The sequence below is a fragment of the Lissotriton helveticus genome, chromosome 9 (assembly GCF_964261635.1).
Source record: "Lissotriton helveticus chromosome 9, aLisHel1.1, whole genome shotgun sequence".
Lineage (NCBI taxonomy): Eukaryota > Metazoa > Chordata > Amphibia > Caudata > Salamandridae > Lissotriton > Lissotriton helveticus.
The window spans coordinates 179,555,663-179,572,492 of record NC_136070.1 but is presented as its reverse complement, the minus strand read 5'-3'; the positions used below and the strand labels follow the sequence as shown (position 1 = coordinate 179,572,492).

At 45.9% G+C, this 16,830-nt stretch overlaps 1 non-coding gene across 1 annotated transcript; it reads left to right on the top strand.

Annotated features, from left to right (window-relative positions):
- The first annotated feature begins 408 nt into the window (after window positions 1-408).
- On the top strand, window positions 409-481 carry TRNAR-CCG (transfer RNA arginine (anticodon CCG)). Its single transcript has one exon. It is a non-coding gene; the product is annotated as a tRNA-Arg (tRNA).
- The last annotated feature ends 16,349 nt before the right edge of the window (window positions 482-16,830 follow it).

The following is a 16,830-nucleotide window of genomic DNA, read 5'->3' as shown; positions in this document are numbered from 1 at the left end:
AGCTAATACTTGCCGAAGAGCACCCTGGGATCTGTAGTTCTCCATTTCCGTCAGAACAGTGAATTAGAAAGTGAAAATTGCATAACTAGTCAGTAGATCAGAGTAACTTTGATTGCTCTCCTCCTCTCGAGTGTGCGTGGGATAGGAGGGTACCTCTGAATGAAGCGTGTCCACTAGTCCTCCAGACCACGTTAGGTACGGGAGGCGAACGGGTGGCGTGTTCGGCGGCCGTCATGGCCCCTCTGAGTCCGAAGCCCATGCGTCGGGTTAGGCTGTTCCCCCTCTTCTCTCTGGGGTCACCTGCGGGGAGCCCTTGGTTCCATCTGATCCTCCTCAGCTTCCGTTCAGTGCGAGTGGGCGCGCGCTGAGTAGCCATGAGACTTCCTGTATCGAGCGTTTGTTTCAGCTGGCCCAGTGCCCTAATGGATAAGGCATCAGCCTCCGGAGCTGGGGATTGTGGGTTCAAGTCCCACCTGGGTCGCATCGGGAGATTTTTATATCCTGGAGAAAATAAGAAACTAGCAAGATCACAATATTAAAAAACATAATGTTCAACGAAATGTCTCCGAGTGTCCGTCTTTGATATATGAACGTCGTGATTTTTTAATTCCGTGTAAAGGGGCTGCCTAGTGGCACCTACCACAGACTGGATGGGCGCGTGTGTGTCTAACTGGCGACCTGCTGAAATGGACAGAAGACATTATTTCCCAGCAGAAGACCCAGCCGCGGCGAAAAAAGAGTGGGTTCCGCGCCCACTGCTCTTCCCCTCTACTGCTTACGGGCTCCATCACTCTTTTCTAGATCTTTATTTTACGTGCTCTTTTGTTTGAACTCCTGAAGATGAAAGGTAGAGGCAAGAGCCAGCCAGGCTGTGATGCTAATCTGAGCACGCCACTCGGCCCCGCACGGCTCAGTTGTCTACATGGGGGCATAACGGGAAGAGGCAAGAGCCAGCCAGGCTGTGATGCTAATCTGAGCACGCCACTCGGCCCGCACGGCTCGGTTGTCTACATGGGGGCATAACGGATAACGTCATTACTATGTGGGTTCTGCACACATAATCAAACCCTTACTTCCCAGACTCTTTCAACTTACTTTCGTTCCGTTTTAGCAACACGGCTTGGTTTTCAAATTATACTGGGGCAGGGTCAAGACAGCACGAGAAGCGGAAACCACGACCTCCCGGCCTGTTTCCAATGCCGGACCAGATTCGGGGGCGTTCCCGAGAACAGGCTTTCGGCTGACGTCACCAAAATGGAAAAATTCTCGGGAACGCCCCCGAATCTGGTCCGGGATTGACGGACAGAGCCGTCTCCCAATGGCTAGCCTCCATTTATGGAGCTAGCCAATGGGAGGAGGGGGCGAGTCCCTGTTCCCCACTGCAAAACATATGATTTTGCTAGCGCGTGCGTACTTCGTACGCATTGCCGAGGCAAAACCTAAAAACGGAATCCCTTGTAATTCCTGGTGAGAAATGACAGCATAAGTCTCACCCGACTTCTGATAAGTCCTGCAGAAATGACAACGCATCTGAAACTCACTCTAGGAAAAAGTTTACTATTGCTTGTTATCGTATTTCAACCAAAGTGTATAACTGTAAGAATGTAAGGTGCACTCCACCAAGCTTAATTTTGGAATGACTTTTATTTTCACGTGGCTCCTGCCTGGCTCCTAACACACGGCTGCACTGTGTGGCTTTAAGGAACTTTAATGTTCTCCACCGAGGGCACAACTTTCTTACACTATTTGAAGATTAATGCACCTGCCTGTCAATCAGGAAAGTACAGAACACATCGTTTGAGTTTTATTCCCCTTAGAAACCTGAAGTAAAGGAAAAAATATTTGTCCAGAGTGTTTTATAGAAGAACCAAATCCCTCGCTCGCCAATTACTTTTTGAAACACTCTTGTTTTAATACCGACTGCACATGAAAGTTCCAAACGACGTGATTTGAAAGGCACAAGGGGATGACTTAATCCACGGCTGACGTGCAGAAGAGATGGGGAATTTTAATTATGGGGTAGAAAAATCCTAAACCGTGTGGCTAAAAGCATTCTCCTAGCTGTGGCTAAAAGCATTCTCCTAGCTATACCGTCAAAGTCGCAGATATGCTGCTATGTTTGCCCCTCTCCAAGAAGTTAATTTGAGTTAATGAAAACTTTATACAGCGCTGGAAATGAAAATGGAAATACTTTCAACAACGAGCCTTTGCACGAATCCGGCCCCTGCCCTATCCAGGACTGCAGACTGTCCTCGCTGAACTCAAACAAGAGATAAGGGGCAATATGTATCAAAATGTTGTTTTGCGATTCTCAAATACCGATATTTTGCGAATCGCTTTTTTGAGAATCGCAAAATGCCATGAATGTAGGATTTTCAAAAACGTTTGTGAATCCTACATATTCCTTAATTGCGAATCGCAAATTGTGATTCGCAATTAAGGAATACCTTCCCAATCATTCCTTTTGGCCTATAGGCCCAAAGGAATGAATGGGGAGACATTCGCAATTTGCGAGTACCGATTAGGTACTCGCAAATTGTGAATGCAATTTCAAGGATGCAAGGGTGTCAAAATGACACCCTGTTGCACCCCAGAAATAAGCATGGGTGCAGATGTGGCGCACATACATGCCCTAAGGGCATACATGCCCCAATATGTGTGCCACATGGCACTTTGAAAAATGCAAAAAAGTGAATTTTTCAAAGAAACTTGGGTGCTTTCTACATTGCATTTAAGGAATTGCAGTTTTCGATTACTTAAATGCATTTGCAAAATAGGGAATCACAAATTTTGCGATTCCTTATTTTGCGAGTGGGTTTATGTGTGATACATTGCACACTGCAAAATTGTGATCACAAAGGCTAAAATTCTGCGAAGTTCAGCGTTTACGATCGCAATTTGGCTTGGTACATATGGCCCATTATTTTTAATGGTTTGCTAAATCGGACTGAAAAAAGTTTTATCTTTTTCTAAAGGTTTTCATTCCTGCATTTTAGAACTGCTACCTTTATTTGCACAATTGATGTGAACCTCAATTAATGATGAAATGACAAAGTGAAAAAATAGCATCGAACTGCAAGTGCCATTCCTGGCCATATATTTTAACACCGAAACGTCTGAGAAACTGTAGGTCTTGTAAAAAAAAAAGAATCAGTTTTTCTTGGCCAGATCAAGGCAAACAACACCTATTCGTTAGCTAGATTTCAGCCAGACAAAATAAATGCGCTTGCATTGGTGTGTGAACGATCTGTTGTGGTGCCAGGAAGTGCCTAAAATTAATGTGCAGAGAGTGATTTCGAATAGATGGTATGTTGTTCATTTATAGTAAAGCGAGAACTTGGGTGCAAAAACGCTCATGCTCAGTTAGAAAAAACATACGGTAGCCGTTGTGTTTTTTTTTTTAACTCCATTTAGGCCTTGATGGCGAGTTAGGCGTAATTCCATGCGGAGATTCCCAGCGGCTGATATAACCACTACCGGTCGATGTCTGCATGGAATTTGACCTATTACGAGTTAGAACACTCAGATTGGGAAATAACTTTGTGGACATGCAACTACTAGGCTCAATTCAGCAGCATATTGCCTGTTCGGAGGGGTTTAAAGCTCCTATTTACCACCTATTCTGGGTAGGTGGTAAATTAGAGTAGTGGATTCCTTGTGTGGTGGGGTTTTGGGGGTAAGAGGGATGGGAGGGTGGAGCTGCAAAGGACAAAATAGTTTTAGCAGGTGAAGAATTTTCCCCAGCTAAAACCATGACCCCCCCACTCACCTCCACCCCTATCTCTGCAGGGTTGGGGCAGGGAATTGTGGAAGAAGCTTGGCTGCTGTCCCAGTCAAACCCTCATTCTAGTCTATTGTATGGAATTTTGGCTGGGAAAATCAGGTCCAGCGCTCTCTGGCTATTGCGATCTGGTGAAGTGGAGTCCCACTCGGGCATACCACTCTGCCTCACTCGCAATCATGCTCTTAAAGTTTAGGTTAGAAAGTCAGGCATAACAGGTGGGAATGGTACCTGTTCACAATTTGTTTCAAATTACCACCAGCTTGTAAATAGTGGTACATTAAATTGCAAAATATGACTGAGGTGCGGTAGGCACACACCTCCAAAGACTATAACAAATACAGTTCATTCCACTGCACTGAGGTCCACATGATGCCAGATGTGATTGAATAACTGAGTGGATCCATCAATATTAGATTAATGCATGGCTGAATAAGTGAGTGTCTGGGTGGATGGCTGGATGAATGGGTGAATTTATTAACCCAGTGACAACACTACAGATGGACACCAAACAAGTTGTAGTATAAAAATAAGTATTTTTATATAGACTTTACACAAGACCACAAACGACAAAAATCCACAATACCATACTTTAAAAATGGTAGAAATAGCTTAGTTCTCTTTAGATGTAAAATGCGACACTTTGAGTTCAATGTATCTTTGAATGCGTAACGCTATACGACGAAAGTGTTGCAGGGAAGGTGATGCATTGGTTCCTTACACGCAAGAACGGTGATGCGTCGGGTCCCTTCTGCTACGTAGGGGAGGCGTTGGTTCTTCTCCACGTGGGGAGATGATGTGTCGGTTTCTTACTGCACTTCCATGGCGGTGCGACCAGCATCGCCGTGATACGATGAAGATCCAGTGCAATTAAACAAAATGGTGTATTTTTCTTGATACGACAACGATGCGTGCAAGCCCGACGGCCGTGCGGCGACTCACCGATTCTTCTGAGCCACGACAGGCCCTGCAACACGCTTCTTTGGTGGTGAATGAATGAATACGTACTTGTATAGCGCATGGCTACCCAAGGGCATCCCAGCGCTATGCAACGGCGTCTGCTGCGACGGCAACACTCTTCTCCGGTGATGCGAGGCGCTTCGGGTGATGCAATGGCGGCAGCGGCGGCACACTTCTCTGGGATGTGATGCTGTCTGCTGTGACGGAGACACTCTTCTCCGGTGATGCGACACCGGCTGCGGCGGCGACATGCTTCTTCATCTTGAGTCGCGCTTCCAGATCCCAGCAACACGCAGACTCTCAGAAGGCCCAGCTCAACAGCAGGCACCTCAATTCCCAGCAAGGGAAGGCAGGGGAGCTGGTTGGTGAAGTCTGTTGTCCCTGAGACTTCAGCAGGAGGCAAGCTCTATCTCAAGCCCTTGAAGATCCTTCACAAGTTGATTTGAAAGTAGCACAAAGTCCTTTCTCCTTTCTTTGGCAGTCAGGCAACCACTGCAGGCCAATTCCCCAAAGAGCAGTCAGCTTAGGGATAGTTTCCTCCTCAGTTTATCTGGTTCCTCTCATCAGCAAAGGTTCTTCTGGTTTCCCAAAGGTGATCTAAAGATCTTGGGTCTGGGTTCCAATATTTATACTAGCAAATCCTTTGTCTTCTGAAGACAGAGGGTCCTGTACCCAGTCCAAACCTGTGCAGTCCTGGAGCACTTTGTTGACAAGACTCCTTCTTTCCTTTGACAGTGTGGGCCAGGGACATCAGACGCACCACAGGAGGTGGAGCCAGCATTGTGGAAGGCAGGCCCAGCCCTTTTCAGGTCCCAGGTGCAAATCCTCCCACCCATCTACATGCAGATAGCTCTATTCAGCCCTGTGCTGAGTCACCCTGTCTCATGGAATCCCCCAGCCCCTGTCACTCAAACTCCAGACAAGGAATACACAACCTAGCAGAGGCAGGCTTGGCCAGTTTGGCAAGAAAATACTTACTTTCTAAAAGTGGTATTTTCAAGCACAGAATGTTAAAGCCAACTTCACTAAACAATGTATTTTATCATTCTGAGTTCAGACATACTAAACTCGAATTTCTACATAGTTCCCTAAGTCTGTTAGGGTTATAAGATTTTATAATCAAACTGCCCATTCTGGCCTATGGGGAACAGGTAGCCTTGCAATAGTGAAAAAAGAAAATGGCTGTAATTCACTATTAGGACATGCCACACCCATCAGGGCATGTCCTACCTTTTACCTACAATGCACCCTGCCCTTGGGCCTACCATAGGGGTGATTAATATGCAGAAAAGGGAAGGTTTAGGGACTGGCAAGTGGGTGCACTTGCCCAGTCAACATGGCAGTACCAGACTGCACACAGGCTCTGCGATAGCAGACCTGAGACACACTTTACAGGCTGCTTCTGTAGGTGGCACAACCAGTGCTGCAAGCCCACCAGCAGCATTTGATCTACAAGCCCTGGGCACACTCAGTGCACTGTACTAGGGTCTGACAAGTAAACCAAACCAGCCAATCATGCAGTCACTAATCCATACATAAATTTACCATAGGGAGAGCATATGCACTTTAGCACTGATCAGCAGTGGTAAAGTGCTCAGAGGCATAAAACCAACAAAAACAGGTCAAACAAAATACAGCAGGAAGACAAAAAGTTCATGGATGACCCTGCAAAAAGGGCCAAGTCTAACAAGCAGGATAAAAGTGCATGTACTCTTGTGCAGATGTGATGGAGTGCCCTGTATGTCAAACCCTTCAGTCTGCCTGCAACATTTAGAGAAGGATGTGCCTACCTCTCAACGGCACCCTCATTGACTCCATCAAAGCAAAGACATACTTCCTCCGATGAAATATGGGCTGTCAGAAGAAGATTATTACACTGTCTGCCCTATTTTGGCTGGATGGAGTAATACCTTTTTTCTGGTCTGCACCACCAGGAATAACCTGGCAGTGAGGGACTGGAAAAAACACAATATTCACCCACACAGATAACTCTCAGGGTGTGTGGATCATTGGTTTTTTTAGGAGTTTTTTTTTTTAAAACAAAAAAAAGTCAAAGTTTGGTGGGCAACTGCTAACACATTGAAAGAAACCGCCATGACGCGGTTCCCTTCAATGAACAGAGATCACCGCTGGCCCAGCAATCGTCTTTAAATTTGGTGTGCGGAGTCACGTTAAGATGCAGAGGCATTGTCTGCCACCATCCCAATGGTAACTATTCTGTCTACCAAACCAGGCCCACAGTACGCTGATGCATATCAGTGGCCACTGTAAAAAAGCACCAATTTCGAACTAAATAAATAACTCTCGTACCAGTTGAATTTTTCTAGAGCGACTGGTGTACTTAGTGTTCGATGTATATTAAAATTTAGTCTGCAATAAATACAGTAACTTTCAATCTGATTTGCTGACCCTCATTATCGACACAGTTATTCTGGTCTTTGATCAAAGAATATTCAATCTGATTTGCAAATAGCCCAACTATAGACTTTGGCAAGAGCAGTGGACTCTTTAAGCTATGCTGTCACAATTCCACTAGATTGATGCCACCTTGCACACTCTACTCAACCTCAACGCTGTGCTTGAATGCTACCACGTCATAGACTGTTATGCAGGCTTCTTGTTTTCACTGAGAACTGTGGAAAAAACAGAGGCATATCTTGTCTATGGAACAGAAACAGGTGATTTGATAGGACTTGTCACTTTAGAAGCTAAATGAAAACGCGTTGTCCTCACACAACCTAACTAATCATGTGTGAACCAGAGCCACCTGCAATACAATGAGCATGTTTTAATTATTTCAATGACCAGAGCAGCGCCTGTTCCCCTAGTGTGAGCGGTCCTTTACATTAAAAGCCAACATGTCCCATGAAGTGTATGCTCCATTTTACACAATCCAGTTTGGAGACCTCCCTAGTTAACGTGCTTCCCTGAGCTCATTGTTTTCATTGAACAGATCTTATTGAAATAATGGAAACGTTTGAGGGGAAAGTGAGACACACTAGTTGGGAATGGTAATAGGTGATTTGTCATGACTTGCCACTTCTGTGACTAAATTATATGTGTGTTGGTATGGCATAATAACCTTAATAATTATCATTATGTGATTCAGAGTAATGTGAATACTTGAACTGTTTTAAGCACTTCAATGACCAGTGCACATGCTGCATGTCTGAATGTGGTACTATGTACCACCATATCACCACATGTGGTACTATATACCCCAAAACCATTTGTCATTGGGTTTGATCGGAGATTTCACTGTTTACCTTGCTTCTCATTTCTCTTGGTTCTAATTCATTAGTTAAAAAAAAAAAAAGAAACTCTGTGCTTCATCGTCTAGTTTGCTGGCCTGTCGTGCTCCCGCTTCACAAAGCTTTTGAAAGAATGCACCATTTTACAGACATTAACTTTTTACATAACACATTGAGATGTGTCCGCCTTACTTTGGTTTTTTTGTTGCTTATGTAACTCTCTTTCTAGAGAGAACAAATTTAAGGCTGTGCTACTTTGCTTAACTGTCCTCTTCTTTCTATGATAGATGTGCTAGACCAGCCGAGCACATGTGGGTGATGCACACCCATATCTCATTCATCCCTTTCCCTGGTGCTCACTGCCCAACTCATCTTGTATCCTACCCCACTTCCCCCGAGAGTAAGATTCCTTGGGTTGCAATCTATTTGCATCATTGATTAATCTAACATTGATTTATCTAGAAGTTGGATGTTAACCAAAGTTGGCCCCAGCATCCTCTGGGGTGCAGTCCAGCATCCTCAAATCTGCTGACTGCTGGAGAGCTGCCATTGCTGATGGGATGCCCAGCTTCACATCAGATGATCTGCTCATGCAACATCCAGGAGCTAGAAATTGTTACTGGTAGGTTAGGCAGTCTTGACTTATTTTCTATTTTAATAACAAATGTGAAGGATCTGGAAAACTGTGGCCAAATGTCTTGTCATACCCAGGCTTCTATGTGAATGTAATAAATATTATGTCCAGTACTAGCTTATAAAACTCATACTGAAGAAGCACCTTTTTATTGTAACTAGCTTTGTATCATGAGAAGTAGCAACTCTTGCTAGTGAAACATTTGCAGCAGGACTGCTCCAGATCCTTCCACCTCTACAAGTGCAGTCACTACAACCCCAACCCCATTTCTTTCACCACTCCCCCTCTGTTGGACAGTGAAACTTGACTCTAATTTATTGAACTTCCACCATCTACTGAGTTGGATTAAATGTGTTCTGTTTACACAAATGTAATTGGGCTACTAGAAATGTAGCACTAGGAAGCATGAAGTCAGTTGAAGTCCTTTCTATCTTGCAACACTGTTAAACATGCTGGTTTTCTTTATTTTTAATTTTCCAGTTAGTGCAGAAGAAATTTGTTGATTCCCATTGTTGAAAATATAGTTTTTTCAGGTAGTAACTTTAACCTGCATTTCCTTAACAGGTCTAGATTCCTTCCTAGTTTGCACTTCCAATAAAGAAAATTGATGCAATCAAGCATGTTTCTAGGCCAACAGGTTCTGTCTTGTGAAACTAATCTAACTTTCCAGTTGCTACCCGCACAGAGTGTGCACAGCTTCTCATAATCCCATTCATTTGGGTCTAGACAGATCATACTTGCTTCACTATTTCCTGCCCTTGACCTAATTACTGATACTTCCTTAAAGCCTCTCCCCAGCCAAACCTGTGTTTAGCAGTGCATCACTCTCTACAGTCACACCACATGGAGTTTCTTGGAGGACTTCACTCTCCTCCCAAACCACTTTCACTAATATGACTCACCTACATCTCGGATCAGGCCATCCAGCTGACGCTTCCAGGTAAAGGGTGGAGACGACAATGTCATCTTCATTTGGCATCTTTCATGTTTGGCCAGTTAGGGGCAGAAAGAGAATTTGGTCACAATAACCACTCCCTGAGCACCAAACCCATATTTCTGTCTAGTTTGTCTTCCTCCTGCCATTCTCATGTCAACTTTATAAATCTAACCACAATGATTTCCACATAAGTATTGGCAAATTGCTTTGGATTCTATAGTAATAACACCCGCTCACAGCATCTCTGCTCCTCAGTGGGCCCTGTAATCCTTTCATTTGGTTCTGATGTCTACTGAAACAGCACTATTGGCATGCATCTTATTGGTGGGAAACAAGGTTTGCCAATAGACTACACTGGTTGCTTTGTTAGTCTTAGAACTGTGTGTTGGGAAACAGCAGCTTACAACAGCATGCACATAAGGCTCAATAACCTTACCTCACATCATACTTACAATTGCACTTGGATGGTATCCCTCTTTGTTTCACTTCAAACACATTTCTGTGTCAATCCATTGAGTTTTAAAATATTGCAATGCAAAAATAACACTACAAAGGTATCACAGCAAAATTACTGGGGATTAAAATATCTTCTTTACATTCAAAGTAATGTACAAAAACAAGGACTAAAAAAACATCGTGGACAAAAATATCAAAATTGCATAGGTGAGTATATATTTTCAAAAAATTAAACATTATAAATAATAAAACAATAATTAATGTAAACAATATTACATATGACAAATGTATATGTGTACATGGTACAATAAAAGGAGGAAATAAGTAATAAATTCAAGTAAGTAAATTAACATATATAAAGTGAAAGAAACATACCACAAAATAAATGTAACCTAAGAAATAAAAATAAAGCAAAATAATAGTTAAATAAAATAAATTGTTTCAGAAAATGTAGAAATATTTAACAATATTTAAATAACGCAAAATGTTTAAAACACTATATACACATAAATGTAATTAACAATTATAATTATTAGTGATGCATTTAATTAATGAATCCTGAAACTGTAATGTTAAAAATACATTACAAAAATTTGTATTTCTTCAAAAAATCTTAAAAAATTAAATTAAAACATAAAATTGAAATTAAGCTATTTTAGCACAAGAAATGTAAAACTAGAAAAACAAATATGAAGCTCAAATTAAAAAAGAAATAACCAACATTTAAAAATTATAAAATAAAAAAACTACAAACTTTAATAAAATAGTAACTTACTTAGAAAAAGGAAGTCATATTTACAATGCTACCTCCAAACTAATAATCTGACTTCAACGTAAAAAAGTGTTCATACTGCATTACAAATAAAAATCGCTATTTCCCCCTCTAACACAAGCAACAGTAGGGAAAGTGTTGGACTTTGGAAGGGTCAAGTTTATTATTTCCACTCTTCCCTAACACATATTAGGGACTTTGGAAGGGCATAACTTTAATATCTCCACTATCACTTAGTGTTAGAGTTTGCATACTTCAGATTTACTATTTCTAGTACTTATAAAAGGATAGTATGTAAAAATTGTTTCAAATAATATATTGAAAACAATTTCAAAATGTATAATATAATTGATCAATCATAGCATAAAGATTTAGGTTCTAAAAATTCACAATTAAAAGTATTTTAAAAAGTAAAGTAAAAAATTCAAAAGCGCAAAGGGCCCATTTGGGTATAGCATCTCAGTTGGAGGAGCAAGGCAGCCCAAACAACAGTTGGCATAGAATCCAATCCGGTAAATAAATGCTCACAGTAGGGCAGTGTACTCCCTAAAGTTTATTCTCAGCCACAAACTCGATGACCTGCTTCAGCCATGGTGGCCTTGTTTACATGCGACTCTGACCATATAGTGTTACAACATAAAATCAGGACAATAACTGCACAGGGTGCACCATGTTAGAATGGTGATTTAGGGCCTCATTATGAGTCTGGTGGTCCACGGACCGCCAGATGCACCGGGACGTGGTTGTGGCAGTCTTCTGACTGCGCTTCTGAGTGTCTCCTGAGTCGCAGGAAGGTCAGGCTGCCCTGGGACCACCGCAACTGCTATGGATCAGAGATCCCTGGCGGTGGCAAGGCAGTCTTGAGGCCGCAATATGCTTGGCGGGACGGCTGAGGGCCTGCCAAGTATATTACAAATTTCCTCTCTGCCACGGTTTTTATGGCGGTGAGCCCCCAATGAAAACCTGGCAGAGAGGAAACGGGGAAACAAAGGGAACCCTACAGTGCCCCCCTGTTGCATCAGTGCCATGGTATGTATGAAGGGGGCACATCTTGTGCCCCCCTGTGTGCATGCACCCCAATACCTGCCTGGCATGGACTGCAGCAGTACATGCCGTGCAGGTACTGATTTTGATGTTCCTTTGTGGTGCTTAATTCATAGGCACCTCTGTGGGATGCCAAAGAACCACCCACCAGGCAGGCGAAAACTCCTAATCTGTTGGGTGGTTCAACCACAGGTTTGGTGGTGGGGGAGTGGGGTGGGGACCTTCTTGACGACGGTAGTTCTTGGGAGGAATCCCGAATTATAAAAAAACTCTCTCGGCAATACATATATATGTGGTTCCCGACAGTCAATAAATCATTCAATCATTAACATTTGTAAAGCACGCTACATACCCGTGAGGGTCTCAAGGCGCTGGGGGGGGAGGGGTAGCTACTGATCGAAAAGCCAGGTCTTGAGAAGTCTTCTGAAGGCCAGCAGGTCCTGGGTCTGACGTAGGTTGGTAGGGAGAGTGTACCAGGTCTTGGCGGCGAAGTAGGAAGGACCTGCCCCCTGCGGTGGTTTTCTGGACGCGTGGAACAGAGGCGAGGGCGAGGCTGCGGGTGGGTGTGTGGAAGCTGAGACGGTTGTTGAGGTATGATGGCGTTGTGTAGGGCGTTGTGTAGGGCTTTGTGTGCGTGGATGAGGAGTTTGAAGGTGATCCTGTTGTTGACGGTGAGCCAATGCAGGCCTCTCAGGTGGGATGTGATGTGGCTTCGTCTGGGAACATCGAGGATCAGTCGTGCTGAGGCATTCTGGATGCGTTGCAGCCGCCTCAGGAGCTTGGTTGTTGTTCCTGCGTAGAGGGCGTTCCCGTAGTCCAGTCTGCTGATGACCAGGGCCTGGATGACGGTTTTCCTTGTGTCGGGGGGTCCATTTGAAGATCTGTGGAGCATTCGGAGGGTGTTGAAGCAGGAGGCGGATATGGCGTTGACCTGCTTGGTCATGGAGAGGGCGGAGTCGAGGATGACCCCCAGGTTGTGTGCGTGGTCGGTTGGTTCTGGGGCCGTTCCTAGTGCTGTTGGCCACCAGGAGTCGGCCCAGGCTGAGGGGGTGGGGCCGAGGATGAGGACCTCCGTCTTGTCTGAGTTCAGCTTCAGCCTGCTGTCCTTCATCCATTCGGCGACGGCCTTCATTCCTCTGTGGAGGTTGGCTTTGGCGGTGTGGGGGTCTTCGGTGAGGGATCAGCTGGGTGTCGTCGGCATAGAAGATGATGTTGAGGTTATGTTGTCCTGCGACGTGGGCGAGTGGTGCCATGTAGATATTGAACAACGTTGGGCTGAGGGATGATCCCTGTGGAACGCCGCATATGATCTCGGTGGTCTTGGAGCGGAAGGGTGGGAGGCGGACGCTCTGGGTTCTGCCGGAGAGGTAGGACATGGTCCAGGCCAGGGCCTTCTCTTGGATTCCGGCGTCATGGAGTCGTGCTGTTAGGGTGCGGTGGCAGACCGTGTCGAAGGCTGCTGATAGGTCCAGAAGGATTAGGGCGGTTGTTTCTCCTTTGTCCATAAGGATCCTGATGTCGTCGGTGGCGGCGATGAGGGCGGTCTCGGTGCTGTGGTTGCTGCGGAAGCTGGACTGGGATGGGTCCAGCATGTTGTTGTCTTCGAGGTAGCGTGTCAGCTGTCTGTTGACGATCTTCTCCGTGACTTTCGCCGGGAAGGGGAGCAGGGAGATGGGCTGGAAGTTCTTGAGGTCGTTGGGGTCTGCCTTGGGTTTCTTTAGTAGGGCGTTGATCTCGGCGTGCTTCCAGCTCTTTGGGAAGGTTGCTGTCTCGAAGGAGATGTTGATTGTTTTCCGGAGATGGGGTGCCATGGCTGTGCTGGCTTTGTTGAAAACGTGGTGAGGGCATGGGTCAGTTGGAGATCCGGAGTGGATGGAGTTCATGGTCTTGACGGTGTCTTCGTCGCTGATGTTGGACCAGGCGGTCAGGCGACTGGTGGGGGTGGTGGTACCGGGGTGGTGGTCTCGACGGTGGATGTGGGGGTGGTGGTGTTGAAGCTGTCGTGGATGTCGGTGATCTTGCGGTGAAAAAAGGTGCCCAGTGAGTCGCACAGGTCTTGTGATGTTGGAATGTCGTTGGTGTTGGAGCTGGGTTTGGAGAGTTCTTTCACGATGTTGAAGAGCTCTTTGCTGTTGTGTGCGTTGCTGTCTAGGCGGTCCTTGAAGGCGGTCCTCCTGGCGGTCCTGATGAGTTGGTGGTGTCTGCGGGTGGCGATTTTGAGGGCTGTGTGGTTGTCCGGTGTTTGGTTGCAAAGCCAGCTCTTCTCCAGCTTCCGACAGGTGCGCTTGGAGGTCCAGAGGTCTTAGGTGAACCATGCGGCTTTCTTGTTGGTGTGATCGGTGGTGGAGGTCTTGAGAGGGGCGAGGGTGTTTCGCAGTCATTGATCCACTGTTTGACGGTGTCGAGGTTGGTGGGGTCAACGGGTGGTCCCAGGGCAAGGGTGGCGGTCAGTTGGTCCTTGGTGACCTTGCCCCAGCAGCGGCGTGGCATCTGTTGGGTGCGGTGGTGTGTGGTGGGTTTCTTGAAGGTGAAGTGTACGCATCTGTGGTCTGTCCAGTGGTGTTCGGTGGTGTGGTTGAAGAAGACATGGGGACTTGCGGAGAAGATGGGGTCCAGTGTGTGTCCAGCAGCGTGGGTGGGTGTCATTACGGGCTGTTTGAGTCCGAGGTTTGCGAGGTTGTCGATCAGGGCGGTGGAGTTGGCGTCGTTGTCGTTCTCGAGGTGGAAGTTCAAGTCCCCGAGGAGGATGTAGTCTGTGGAGGCGAGGGCGTGGTGCTGATGAGGTCGGCAATGGAGTCGCTGAACTGTGGTCGGGGTCCGGGTGGTCTGTAGACGAGTGTTCCTCTGAGGGTGGTGTTGGGGTCGGTGTGGATCTGGAAGTGCATGTGCTCAGCGGTGGTGAGGGTGTCGTCGGTGGAGGTCGAGACTCTGAGGGTGTCCTTGTGGATGAAGGCGATTCCTCCTCCCACTCCGTTGCTGCGGTCCTTGCGGGTGATCTTGTAGCCTTCTGGGATGGCTATGGCGATGTCTGGTGCTGAAGTAGCGTTCAGCCAGGTCTCCGTCAGGAAGGCGACGTCGGGGTGGTTGAGTCTAGGAGGTCCCAGAGTTCAATGGCGTGCTTGCGAGCGGAGCGGGCGTTGAGGAGGATGCATCGGAGGTGGTTAGGTTCTCTGGTTGATGGTTTGGTGGGCCGGATGCTGGTGAAGCTGCAGTTCCGGCAGGTGAAGGGTCCTTGGGTGTGCTTCGGGGTGGCCCGGTAGCAGGTGTGATTTCGTCCGGGGTTGAGTGCGTGGAAGGTGCTGGGGTCGTAGTGGCGTCTGGTGTTGTGGACGCTTCGGGGTCCAGGGGTTCTGGCGCTGGGCGCGGTCCAGGCGCAGACGGGCTTGCCTTTTGCTTCGTCCGCCATAAGAAGGGGCGGTGGGAGGGAGGAGCAGCTGGGAGGGGGGAGGGAGCCAATGGGGGCGGGGGGGCAGGGCCACAGGGACGCAGCGGCGGGAACGGGCGGGAGGGGAACAAGCCTAAGGCAATGCAACAGGCGAGCGGAAGAAAACACAGAGGCAAAAATGGTCACAGATAGGAGCACAAAACAACAGGTGGCAGCATTAGTACAAGTGGACACAACGATATTGAATGTAATGTATTTTGGATTCATTGTATTTGTTTCTTGGTTGTTGGACTTATAGTGTGAAAGTTTACTTCTACTTCTTGGATATCGCAAATTATGGGCTGTTCTTTCTTTATATGTATTATGAATATTTATGTGTTATTTATGTGATGTTGGCTCACTGTGATGTATTTGTTGTACTGTCATTGAATGAATTTATTTATGTGTTTTGTCTAAGATTTTTTTTTAAAAAGGAAAATGGTTTAACATTGATTAATGAAAAATAAATAAAAAATCAGTTGAGCTGTCTTGTGGGTGGAATTTTTTGATATTTTGGAACTACTGTCCTATTCTTATTGATAGTTGGGGACATCTTTTTGATGTTGTGTAGTCTGTCTTCTTCCCTGGTGGGATGTTCCCTTAGAACTGGTTTTCTCAGGGTCCCTAGTGGGGTGGTCTCGCTCCAGCACCGCCAAACTCATTATAAGGCCCTTAGAGGTTTTGTGAAAGGAACATGTAGAAATAAAATACATTGTATATTAGTAAAAATAAGAATACATTTGGCATTACACGTTTACATCCTTTGTGACTTGATACCACTACTTAAATTCTGACAATGGATAGTCATGCCCAAATGGGCACTGGCACCATCTTAGATACCTATTACAAATGTGCATCCCTCTAAAAAAAAAAAGGCAAACAAAGCAACAAAAGGAAAGCGCAACAAGAGAAATAACCATAACAAATCATATAATGCCATTCATGTAGTCCAAATCGGCATATAGACCCGGGGGCAAAATCCAAGAGTCGTAAAGACCCAGTGGACAGCAGATGTCCCAAGTTGCAGAGACCATAATCAGGTTGCCCTCGAATGAAGGTGAAAAGCCTGATGCTCGGTACATCATACAGAAATAAGGCATATGTAAATGCACTAATCAAAACCCCACAGGCAGAACATAAATATACAGTGTAAATAGAATCAGAAATGTTCGTATCTGTCTCGATGTCCCATCAACTAAGTGCAAAGTTTTAGAGGAAAGCGTAGGAGGGCCACCATGTTTTCTGCAACGGCGCATTGCTGATCCCCTACCTCCTGTGGATAAAAGCAAAAGTCTATGGGCCTCATTACGAGTCTGGCAGTCCGCGTACTGCCAGACTCGCAGGTATGGCAGCGGAGGTCTTCTGACCGTCCTATAACAGCAAGGGCAGTCAGGTCGCCCAGGGACCGCTGCAACTGCCAGGTGGTGACACGGCGGTTTGGAGGTTGCAATATGTTCGGCTTTGAGGCCATAATATGCTTGGTGAAGCATTTTACAAGTTTCCTCCCTGCCACAGTTTTTATGGTGGTGAGCCCGCCATGAAAATCGGGGGCGGAGAGGAAAGAAAGGGAG